Genomic DNA, 12,830 nt, shown 5'->3' with positions numbered 1-12,830 from the left:
ATCATCCAAGAAACAATAAAATTCATATTCGGCCAATCTTTCTACCATTTGATCAAGAAAAGGAAGAGGGAAATGATCTTTTCTAGTAGCTGCATTCAGTTTTCTATAATCAATACAGACTCGCCATCTAACCACAACTCTAGAGGGAATCATTTCGTATTTTTACCACGTACTATGGTTATTCTCCCTTTCTTTGGCACTACAGGAATAGGAGAAATCCAAACACTATCAGAAATTGAAAAAATTATACCTGCATCCAGTTATTTAAGGATTTCTACTCTTACCACTTCTTTCGTATTTAGATTTAACTTTCTTTAAATCTCAACCACCGGTTTAGAGTTTTCTTCCACAAAATCCTGTGCATACAAATAGTTGGACTAATTCCTTTGATACCAGAAATTGTTCATCCTATAGCCTTTAAATGCTTCCTCAAAACACGTAAAAGCTTTCCTAGTTGTTTCTCATCTAGTGCAACATTGACAATCACCGGCAATGTCTCATTTTCTCCAAGAAATGCATATTTGGAGTGTTTAGGGAGTGGTTTAAACTCAAGCTGTAGAGCTTGCTCACACGATGGTGGAGGTAGCTCTTTGCTCTGCCCTAACTCCTCATACGCATTTCTCCTTTTGTAACGAACCTGTGCCTACAAAAATTCAGTTATTTCTTCAACTTGTTCCTCTTGTAAGTCTACACCATTAAGACAAAGTTTAAGAGAATCATTATCAAGATTAACTTGACTCATCTCTAATGTCAATTCATCACATATGTCAACAGAATAAACATGGTCAGTAAAAGAGGGATACTTCTCCATTTTATTCAAATCAAACTCCACTTCCTCTTCACCAATTTGGAACTTGAACTTACCACGTTTAACATCTATTATTGTACCTGCAATGGCCAGAAATGGTCTACCAAATATAATAGGTACATTGACATCTTTCTCCATATCTAAAACAACAAAATCAACAGGAATAATGAATTTCTGCACTTTAATAAGTATATTCTCCAATATGCCCATTGGACGTCTAATAGACCTATCAGCCAATTGCAAGAAAATGTTAGTACGTTTTGATCCTTCCATCCAAAATTTGAGTGATTACGCCATCCTGAATTGTAGGTATTGTAGTATGGATTATTTTGGGGTGGACGGTTGTAATTGTTGAGATATTGAACCTGCTCGCTGCTAGAACACATAGAATCATCATGGTCTCCTCCACAGTTAATAAAACAAGCAACAACTATTCCTTGATTAGAACTAGAACCAACTTTCCTGTTAAGCATCTTAACCATATTATCCATCTTTGCACTTGACATATTCAAGGTATCTACTTCAAGCATACCCGCAGTTCTCCTTGTATTACCTCATTCGTTAGCTCATTAGTAGTTATTAGCAGCTATTTCTTCAATCAATTGTTGAGTTTCCTCGACTGACTTTTCCATCAATGCTCCTCTCGCTGCCGTATCTACATGCGTCTTTGTTGGATAAGTGAGACCATTGTAAAATGTTTGCACTATCAGCCAATCTGGTAAACCATGATGAGGACATCTTCGTTGTAATTCCTGATGGCGCTCCCAAGTTTCGTACAATGTCTCTCCTTCCTGTTGAGAGAAACTAGTTATATCCATTATAAATTTAGCAATTTTTCCAGATGAAAAGAATTTATTAAGAAAAGCGTTAGTTAATTCAGCCCAAATAATAAAAGTATTTGGAGGATGAGATTGTAACCAAACCTTGGCCTTGTCCCTTAGCGAAAATGGAAACAATCAAAATTTAATTGCATCATCACTAACACCGTTAAACTTTATTGTATCACAGATTTCAAGAAATGTTGACAAATGAGAATTTGGATCTTCTATAGCATTACCTCCATATTGAGATTGTTGTACCATTTGAATCAGTGATGGTTTAATCTCAAAATTATTAGCATTTACCATTGGCCTTGCGATACTAGTTTGAGATCCTTGTGTCCCCGATAAAGCAAAATTTCGTAGAGCTCGCCTATTTGATTCGTTTTCCGCCATTTCTTCCTCAAATGGTAACTCTATCAAAATTTCCTCTATTGGCTGCCGATCCTCTTGTTCCTCGTGCTGTGGTGTGTGCTTTCTTTGTCTACGAAGTATCCTCTCAATTTCTGGATCGAAAGGTACAACTTCTCGAAATATCCGGTGCATACACTACAACAGAAATAAGAAAGATTATGCAATTTTTATTTGTCAAAACTGATAAAATATAAGATTAACTATAAACAGCTTAACTATCAAAATTAAAGATGTCTAAATTAATAGAGATTATTAGGCCCTAATATTGCCGCTCCCCGGCAATGGCGCCAAAAATTTGACGGAATTTTTATATCAATGCAAGTTTAAATCCGATTTTATACCCGTTGACTGCAAGTATACAGGCCGAAAATGGTAATGTAGGGTATGTATCGGATCAATCCCACGAGGAGCAATGTCTACAAGTATTAAATCCTTATTTTCTCTATTATTTAGACTTATAATGAATTTGAGCAGAGAATTTATAGAAGCTACTACCTACAATCTATTTTAACAAATGCAAGGTACAAATGGAGATAAGTTCACTAAAGACTTGAATCTAGGGATGTAGATTCCACTTATGGCATAAACAACACAAATGAATAGATTTACTTCTTGTTATAATTCTTGTTTAACTAGGTATTCATTTTTAATATTACCAAATCCCATTCTCATGATAAAATGGCCTAGAGCAATCCAATTTTCCCTATTTTCATGGTGAAATACTAGTTCTACTCTGTTTTCCTTCGTGAAATGCTAGATAATCCACTTAAGTGTACATCTATTTTCATGAACATACAACTCAAGCTCTACTCATATTTTTCCATTGTTACTACCAATTCTTATTAAGGAATAACAACTATAAACATGCTATTGGTGATCAAACAACAACAAGTAATTACAACTGCACAAATAGACAAGTTAATACAAGATACAACAAGTGTAAATCACATTCAATTCACATCATTTAGCCATAAGTTTCATCTACTCCCTAGATAAAGAAATTTAGCTACTCATGAATGATATAACAATCAAATTCACAAGTTTATTAATGTAAAATATCATAAAGTACAAGTACAAGAAAGATAAAGAAAAGCTTAGCCAATTAATGGTGAAACCCTTTAATTTCTGCTATGTCTTGTACAAGATGATTACAACTAAAGTCTCCAAGTGCTTCTTTTTGAACTTCTAGCTAGAGAGAAACTGTTTTCAAGAAGAAAAACTAACTACGTATGGTGATGCCTGGTTTCCCCTTGTGTCTCTGCATAAAAGATGGTAGAAAGGCGCTTTCTTCTCCTTCATGATTCCAATAACTCATATTTTGTAAAGAAAGTAAAAAAATTGTTGTTTTGACTTGTCAATAACTCATTTTGTCTTCCTTTTTGTTGCAGAAGCATGTGCCACCAAATTCTCTCACCCAAGATAGCTGGAAAATTGTGTGAAAAGTGAGAAAAAATGGTTGTGTCACTTGCAAAAGAGAGAGGCAGATCCAAGCCTCGGATCCGAGGAGTGAAGAAGGATCTGAGCTCAGATCATCGCTGATCCGAGGCCTTTTCCATATGGATCCGAGCTCGGATCATCTGACCTCGGATTCACTGCTCCAGAAGCACAGACGAGGGCTCGGATCTCTTTTTGTTTACACGGATCCGAGCTCGAATCCGTGCTGATCAATTTCCAGTTTTTCACTGCTTTCCTTTTTCTTCATTTTTTCTCCTAGTATCCTTGTACTTTTATCCTCCAGATGATCCTTACATTTTCTTCATCTCGTACATGAATTTCATATATCAATATCCTTCACATTTTCACAAAATTAACACGTTAATCCACTCATATATCAAGTTTTGAACACTTAAACAATATTTAAGCAATTATCACCAAAAGAGTTCAAATATGGTTTTAATCTTCTCAAAACCTACCAAAAGTTCGTGCCAAACTTGTACAAAATGCACGTTAAATATTCACTTATCACAAATCTTACACCTAATTCTCCAAACTCCAAAGCTGTGAAATCTGGATTGGTTTGTGGTTGAGAGATGAAGTGGGGTGGATGCACTTACAATGCGGCTGAACATGAAAGTGTCGGACATTGGAACAAAATGTTTGGATTGATGTTTTTCCAAAAAAAAAAAACTTGTACTTTTCCGTGATCACATTTTTCAATCATCATTTTACTTCATATACATTAAATTGTTACAATATTTCTAAAAAAAAATTCAGAAAATAGCAATCCGAACCAAAGTAAAAATTGTGATATAATACACAAAGCTATTGTGGTAATACGGAGGATCTGAAAAAATAAGTATGGGAAACAGTATGACGGGCATGTGCATACCCTATGTTATTGTTAATACTTAATATTCTTAATTCCTATTTTCTTTTATACCTGTTTCTATCTTTTCAATTTTTCTTTTTCTTTCTCTTCATCAATTGCATTTCGTGTGTGTGTGTATGTATATGCATCTATATACACATGTATATAATTATATATAATAATAATAACAATAATAATAACCCACTGTTCAATTCCCATTTTAGTAGGTTGTTGAATTGGCTACTTTCATTTTCTACTGAGTGGAAGCTCAATATTTTTGTCATGCGGCCATATTTAGTTTTTTTGAATTTGAATAGATTTTGTGTATTTTATTTTTTTGTAACAATCAATTCCTTCCATTTATTTTCACCCACTTTTCCCCTTTCTTTTTCACTTTCTCAAGTGTCTCAACTTTCAATCCATTTATTTAATTCTTACTTTACGTACCAAAATTTACCAAATTGTGCAAAATGGCACTTGTGAGGCCTGTTCTCGTGAAATATACATGGCGCTTTTGGCATTCCATGTAGTAAACGATTGAACAGTTGGTGATTATCTTTTTTTTTTTATCAAATAAATTTAGCTACATGTAGTTAAGTTTTGTGGTGACTATATTCACATATATGTGGCGAAGATAAAAGCAAGAAGAGATGATTTTCTCTCACATTATTAGAAATCCACCTATTAGCAGGCATTACTCTGGCATTTGATCAATAAATTTGATTACCAAGAAAACCATTTAAATGTTGTGTTCGATGCTATAGTAATTGTTAGGTATGTCAAAAAAATAGTATAAACCTTAAAATACACATTATGCTCCTTCAATTTTATAGGACATTATCCAAATTTGTGAGGAGAATCCATCCTTTGAGAATCTTGTATAGGAAATGAGATTAGTCCAGTGACAGTACTTGCCTAGGAAATCGCAAATAGCGTACTATAATCTAAGCCTGCAATTTCTTTTCCTTTTTCTTCCCGTTTTGGAAACGTTTAACAAATTCCAAAAGTCAATAATTGAACGTTGCATTGTCACATTCTCATATTTGGAACATAACTAACGGAGGACTTTGAAAAGTCGGTCAAAATGGCTCTTAAATACACAACTGCCTTAAACCATTTGACACGTTAATTTGAGCGGATATTTAGTAGTAATATTTAAGTTCAAAACTTGGGTAGACCATTATTTGTTCAAAAACTTAATGGTCCACATTGTGGCACATTATTTGTTGAAATGATTTGAACGATTTGGATTATTGGATTTTTGAATAACGGATCTATGTAAACGTAAGCCAATATTTAATCATTGTAGTGGGCATTTAATGTGATTTAACATCCTAGGTGCCATTTCCATACATACTTTGTTTTATATATTGAAGACTTTGTATCATATAAAGACGTTGATAACTCTTTTAACAACATGGCTATGCTTTGGCTCCTAAGATGCTTATTGATTAGTCATTTGTGATGTTCCCAATAATAGATTCATGTCCTATTTAATTTAATTTTTTATGTTAGAGGGGCCTGACTTGATTGCACAAGACTTTAGAAAGGATGTGTTACACTAGTTTAATATATTTTGTTCTCACATTAAATTTGAATACAACAATGTGCTAAACAGATTGGAAGGGTTTCTTGGGTTTAATATGTTTTGTTGTTGTTGTGTCTTGAATTCTTGGTTTTAATTATGATTATGATGAACTAAATTATATCTAGGGATAGGATTTTGTGAAGGAGTTTGATTATTTATCTTAATTAAATTTTTAACTTTTGTCTTGATTTATTTATCTTGATTTAATTATATGTTTATATTTGGCTACCATAGACATGCTTTTAGGATTTGTATTGAACTAAAAATGGATATACAACCATGCACTAGATAAATAAGCATACTTCTCCTAATCACTAAAGTAGGTTAGGATTTGTATGATATAAATATATCACCTAAGATTTTAAAGGGTTTAATTAAATACTTTTGATCTCAAAATGTACATGAGATTTAATTAGTCACAACTTAGATGTGTTTAGAGATAATCTAAGGTACTTGCATAGAATACATTCTTGGCATGTTAAGAAATTAAATAGATATTCAACTTAAACTCTGGATTAAAATATGAAATCCTAGTCTTTTGCCAATTGTTTTCTCACCTATATCTTAGTTGATTTGAGTGTTTATTTAATTTCTCAAGCAGTGATTAAAATACCCATTGAGGTTAATTTTTGTTATTTTTGTTATCGTTCTTGTGGGTTCGACCATGGAATATTTCAGATAATTTATTATTACGATCGACCCTATGCACTTGAAACAATTCGTTGATCACTACCTGCCCTAAATTTGTGGATTAAAAGAAATTTCATGTTACTTTTGCACTCACAAGAAAATTTGGTAAAAAATCAAAGATATTTGATTAATAATACGGTAAGTCCTCACAAGACCTATTTATACCCCCAATGTGCCCGAAACTAAAAAGGAAACAAAAATTGAAACTCTTGCCAGTAACAAAATTGGTAAATAAGTTGCAACAGCGCTTGTTTTGAGCTTTAATAAAAGGATTTTTTTTTATTTATAAAATTTGGACAAAATACTGGCCAAAATATGAGGCATAACATTAAAAGCTTGGTGGCAAAGTTTTATTACCATTAAAAGACGAAAATTGTAGCAATGTAGGAATCTTAGTTGAGAAGAAGGAAAACAGAACCGGGTTTACTACAAAAAAAAAGTGTTCAGCAAGCTTTTCAAGGCTTTGTGGTAATTCCGAATGCCATAATACATTTTGCATAAAGTGAGTAGTTACTCATTTTTCTTTCACAAATTTACCCAAATTATATACTTCTTATGAATTTCAAACCTTACTTTCACCATTTCCTAAAACTTCCTATATATAGTTGAGCAATTGCACCAACCTTTCGAATAGGTGGTAGCTTCCGAAATTTACCGGTTTCTGTAGAATTCATGGCCGCCAACGCTCTCACCACACTTTTCTTTCTCGTCTTACTTTCAACTTCATCCATCTTACCTGCAGCATCAAGAACAGTTTCCGGGACAAGAAGTAAGTCTCGTGGTCCAATACCTTGAATAACCTATGATAACTTGGTTTATCGTTTTATGTATGTCGTATTCTGGTCTCATGCAGATGGATTTCAGGGTAAAGGTGCCAATCTTGCAGAGGTAAAGATAAGCCCAGGTGTCTATCATACACCACCTTCTGTAGGTATGGGTCGTCCTCCCCAGGCAGCCTAAGATGATTGATATCCCCCAGTCGGACGACACTACACGATTTGGGCTGGGATGTTACTTCTTTTTATAGTTGTTTGTAAGCCTAGATACGAATGTGCATCTCAAGTATCAAAATAATCTGTTTTTATATGTCCTCATTTTGCTTATGGAAAGCTGTATATTCAGATTCCTCTTGTTTGTTTTGTGGTTCATTTGGACGGTGTCTGAACAATCATCCCATGACTGATGCATAACATAGCCGGTTCTATCCATATAAATTGATGCCTTTGCTAAGTTGATGGATTCGAATCGCTTATCATGTTGTCCATATAAATTTAAGAGTTTTTTTAATGGGTGTCCTATAGACACTTGCTATCATTCACTTATTCCACTATATATATATATATACTAACAATTACTACTTTTTATTATGTTTATATATTTTCTTTATTTAATTTTTACCTACCATTCTTTGTATTTATTTCCTTTCCTTAATTAATCTTGTATTTTCAAAAATGACACATGGAATATATCTTAACAAGTGCTATAGTAGACAAACCTATGGTTAAAAACAAAAAAGTCCATGTGGTATACCTAATATATAGAAAATCCCCCCATGATTTCAAAATATACAAAACGACACCTCATATTTTGAACTAAATTGTAAATTAACAGAATTCGTTAAATTTAACGAAATTCGGTAAATTAATGGAAAATTTAACGGAATCTGATAAACTTAACGGTAAATTTAACGGAATCCAATAAATTTAACAACCAAGACTATCATTTTCGTTAAATTTAACGAATTCTGTTAGTTTACAATTTAGTTCAAAACATAAGGTATCGTTTTATCTGTTTTGAAATTATAAGAGGATTTTTTGTGTATTAGGTATATCACTGGAGACTTTTTTGTTTTTAAACCATCAAATTATTACCCCCAAAAAAAAAACCCAAAGTCTATGGAAGACTGTTTGACTCGACCAACCCCGATCTCGATCAATGATGGCTCCTAATCTACGGGTGCAAACAGATCAAATATCTGAGCCTCGCATGATTATTTCGTGTATAGAATAGGATGGGCCTATTTTCAACTAAAATTTGAAACTTCGTTCCAACTTCTGATCTTCTAAAAGTTAATTTCTATGCTCTCAGCTAAATTTTGAAAACCCGATGATTATTTCGTGTATAGAAGAGAATGGATATGTTTTAAATTGATTTTGAAAACTTGATTTAACTTCTGATTTTCAAAAAGCTATTTTTGTGCTATCAATGATTTTAAAAATTTTGATTTTTTTTTGTATAAAAAAGCTTAAAATCAGAAGCATCTCTTGAGCTACTTTTGGCTTTTCGATTCTAGCATATACTTTTGTCATACAGACAAACATACCTTTCAAAAAAAAAAACTTTAACATAATTCTGAGGCCAGGAAAATTTTTACTGCCATACACATCTTTGTCATTTATTACTATTTGTACCTCATTTCTAAATTTGCCTTTGTCTCCATTCATCTTCTTCTTTTCCAATATTTAGTCTTTACAAGAAAAACAATTAATTACATAAAAATACTATTTAATTAGCACAAATGTCACTTTTGTAGCACATAAGGGCAATTTAATCATCTTTTTGTCAAAACCATTTTTCAACTCTTTTTGTGAACACCCATGCATTTATTAAAATAATTTTTTACAACTATAAACGAGAACACTAGTTATTCTAAAAATCTAATTTGAACACAAGCAAAAAATTACTACGATATCCTTATTCACTTTTATACACTTGTTGCTAATTTGAATACAAGCAAACCTAGGGAAAAAAAAGTTTCGCTTTTAGATGAAACGAGATAGGGAGTCAAAAAATTTCTCTTTTACCTCCCACCACATTACCAAATCCCTAAATCCTTAAATATGAATTCTCAAATCTTACACCGAATTTTCCAACTCCAAAGCTGTGAAATCTGAATTGGTTTGTGATTGAGAGATGAAGTGGGGTGGATGCACTTACAATGCGGCTCAATGTGTAGGTGTCGGGCATTGGAACAAAATGTTTGGATTGATGTTTTTCCAAAAAAAATTTTATTCCATGATCACATTTTTTAATCACCATTTTATTTAACATACACTAAATTGTTACAATAATTTTTCTAAAAAAAATTCAAGAAAATAACAATTCAAATGGGGAGTAAAAATTGTTATATAATACACAAAGCTATTGTGGTAATATGGAGGATCTGAAAAAATAAGTATGGGAAAAAGTGTGACAGGCATGTGCATACCATATGTGTGTTTATGTATATGTATAATAATAATAATAATAATAATAATAATAATAATAATAATAATAATAATAATAATCCACTATTCAATTCCCATTTTAGTAGGTTGTTGAATTGACTACTTTTACTTTCTACTGAGTGGAAGCTCAATATTTTTGTCATGTGGCCATATTTAGTTTTTTTTTTTAAATTTGAATAGATTTTGAGTATTTTATTTTTTTTTGTAACAATCAATTCCATCCATTTATTTTCACCCACTTATTCCCCTTTTCTTTTTCACTTTCTTAACTATCTCAATCCATTTAATTCTTACTTTACATACCAAAATTTACCAAATTGTGCAAAATGGCACTTGTAAGGCCTGTTCTCGTGAAATCTACATGGTGCTTTTGGCATTCCACGTAGTAAACGATTGAACAGTAGGTGATTATCTTTAAAAAAAAAATTAGCTACATGTAGTTAAGTTTTGTGGTGACTATATTCCCATATATGTGGCGAAGATAAGATCAAGAAGAGATGATTTTCTCTCACAATATTAGAAATCCGCCTATTAGCAGGCGTTACTCTGGCATTTGATCAATAAATTTGATTACCAAGAAAACCATCTAAATGTTGTGCTCGATGCTATAGTAATTGTTAGGTATGTCAAAAAATAGTGTAAACCTTAAAATACACATTATGCTCCTTTAATTTTATAGGACATTATCCAAATTTGTGAGGAGAATCCATCCTTTGAGAATCTTGTATAGGAAATGAGATTAGTCTAGTGACAGTACTTGCCTAGGAAATCGCAAATGGCGTACTATAATCTAAGCCTGCAATTTCTTTTCCTTTTTCTTCCCGTTTTGGAAACGTTTAACAAATTCCAAAAGTCAATAATTGAACGTTGCATTATCACATTGTCACATTTGGAACACAACTAACGCAGGACTTTGAAATGTCGGTCAAAATGGCTCTTAAATACACAACTGCCTTAAACCATTTGACACGTTAATTTGAGCGGATATTTAGTAGTAATATTTAAGTTCAAAACTTGGATAGATTTGGTGTTCAAAAACCTAATTGTTCATACTGTGCCACACTATTTGGTGAAATGATTTGAACAATTTGAATGATTGGATTTTTGAGCATCTGATCTATCTAAACTTAAGCCAATATTTAATCATTGTAGTGGGCATTTATTGTGATTTAACATCCTAAGTACCATTTCCATACATACGTTGTTTTATATGTTGAAGACTTTGTATCACATACAGTCGTTGATAACTGTTTTAACTTTAGTCCCTAAAATGCTTATTCATTAGCCATTAGTGATGTTCCCAATGATAGATTCATGTCCTATTTAACTTAATTTTTTATGTTAGAGGGGCCCAACTTGATAGACTTGATTACACGAGACTTTAGAAAGGATGTGTTACACTGTGCTAAACTGGTTGGAAGGGTTTCTCGTGTTTATTGTAAGTTAACAGGTTAAATGGGTCGTGTCTTGTGAACACATGAAAAATCAAGTCTTGTTTAGTGTTTTTTGACAATACATACAATAATGGTACAATCAAGTCTTGTTTGGCAGCCAAGTTTTTTGCCAAGTTTATGTGCTACAAGTTTTTTAAAAACTTTAGTTACAACAATTTCAAAAATTTCTCAAAATTTTTAAAGTATACATTTCAAAATATTAAAAAAAAAAACACACTTTAAAAATTTTTTAAAAACTTCTACAGTAAGTTACAGTAAAATTTTAGATAAACATCTAAAAAACTCGCTTGTCAAACGGGGTTAATGAATATGACACAACAGTGATGCTTCACAACACACAGGTTAAATTCGTGGATTAAAAAAAATTTCATGTTAAAAGCTGCGACTGCTGATTGACTTCGTAAAGTCTTTAGTTGATAATTGTATCATTAAAAAAGAATTAACAAAGGTTAGAAAGGGAAACAAATCACATTTTGCTTATTTTTATTACTACTTAACATTAAAAGGAATTATTTTTTGTCCTTTATACTTCATTTTTTGATGGTCAATTTTGTTTCTCAAATATGTGGTCTTCGATCAATCAAATTATTAGAGGACCTGGAAAAATGGCCCATTTTGACCATTCTGCCTAATAAATGCCTAAGGAATTTTGGAAGGGTTTCTTGGGTCGTTTCTTGTGAACACATGAACACATGGGTCGTATCTTGTGTTACACATGAACAAAGTAGTCATGAGACAAGTAATAATTCGTTACTACCTTAATTCGTGGATTAAAAGAAATAGCTTGTTACTTCAACTGCAGTCTGCGGTCTTTTTCAACTTGACTTTAGAGGCGGTGACCGTTGACTGTCAAAATCTGTGGTTTGTTTGTAATGTAAATGCCTGCTTTTAGTCTTCATTCGATGCTTGAAGTCTGAATTCAACAAACGTGTTTAGAAAAAAGAATTCACTAAGGGAAGGATAAATTGACTGCTTTTGTCTGTATCAAAATTGGCAAACTATCTATCAGGTCAAGACTATACATTAAGTTTCGATTTGTATGCATATAAAGAAAAAAAATAAGAAATAAAAAATACGACCTTTGAAGTCTTGTCTATAAAGGGTGGATCCGTCAATGTCTCATTTTGCAGTTCATACAAGTAAACAAATTAACCACCCTTTATAGACAAGACTTCAAAATGAGACATTGACGGATCCACCCTTTATAGACAAGACTTCAAAGGTCGTATTTTTTATTTCTTATTTTTTTCCACTCTTATTTTTTTTCCTTATACGATGTGGTAATATAAATGCCACGGTGATTGACCTTGAAAGTCTTCATTCGATGATTGAAGTGTGAATTCATTAAATGTGTTTAAAAAAATGAATTCACCGAGGGAAGGAGAAATTGACTGCTTTTATCTGTATTAAAATTGGCAAACTATCTTTCAGGTCAAGAGTATACATTAAGTTTTGATTTGTATGCATATAAAAGGAAAAAAAAGAAAAAAAGATTGGAAAAAAATAAAAAATAAAAGGGTAAA

The 12,830-nt window shown here is 32.3% G+C and overlaps 1 non-coding gene across 1 annotated transcript; it reads left to right on the top strand.

Annotated features, from left to right (window-relative positions):
* Window positions 1-1,528: 1,528 nt before the first annotated feature.
* Window positions 1,529-1,635, top strand: LOC113767161. The gene has a single exon (XR_003467883.1). It is a non-coding gene; the product is annotated as a small nucleolar RNA R71 (small nucleolar RNA).
* The last annotated feature ends 11,195 nt before the right edge of the window (window positions 1,636-12,830 follow it).

The sequence above is a fragment of the Coffea eugenioides genome, chromosome 3 (assembly GCF_003713205.1).
Source record: "Coffea eugenioides isolate CCC68of chromosome 3, Ceug_1.0, whole genome shotgun sequence".
Lineage (NCBI taxonomy): Eukaryota > Viridiplantae > Streptophyta > Magnoliopsida > Gentianales > Rubiaceae > Coffea > Coffea eugenioides.
This window is presented reverse-complemented; position numbering and strand designations above follow the sequence as displayed.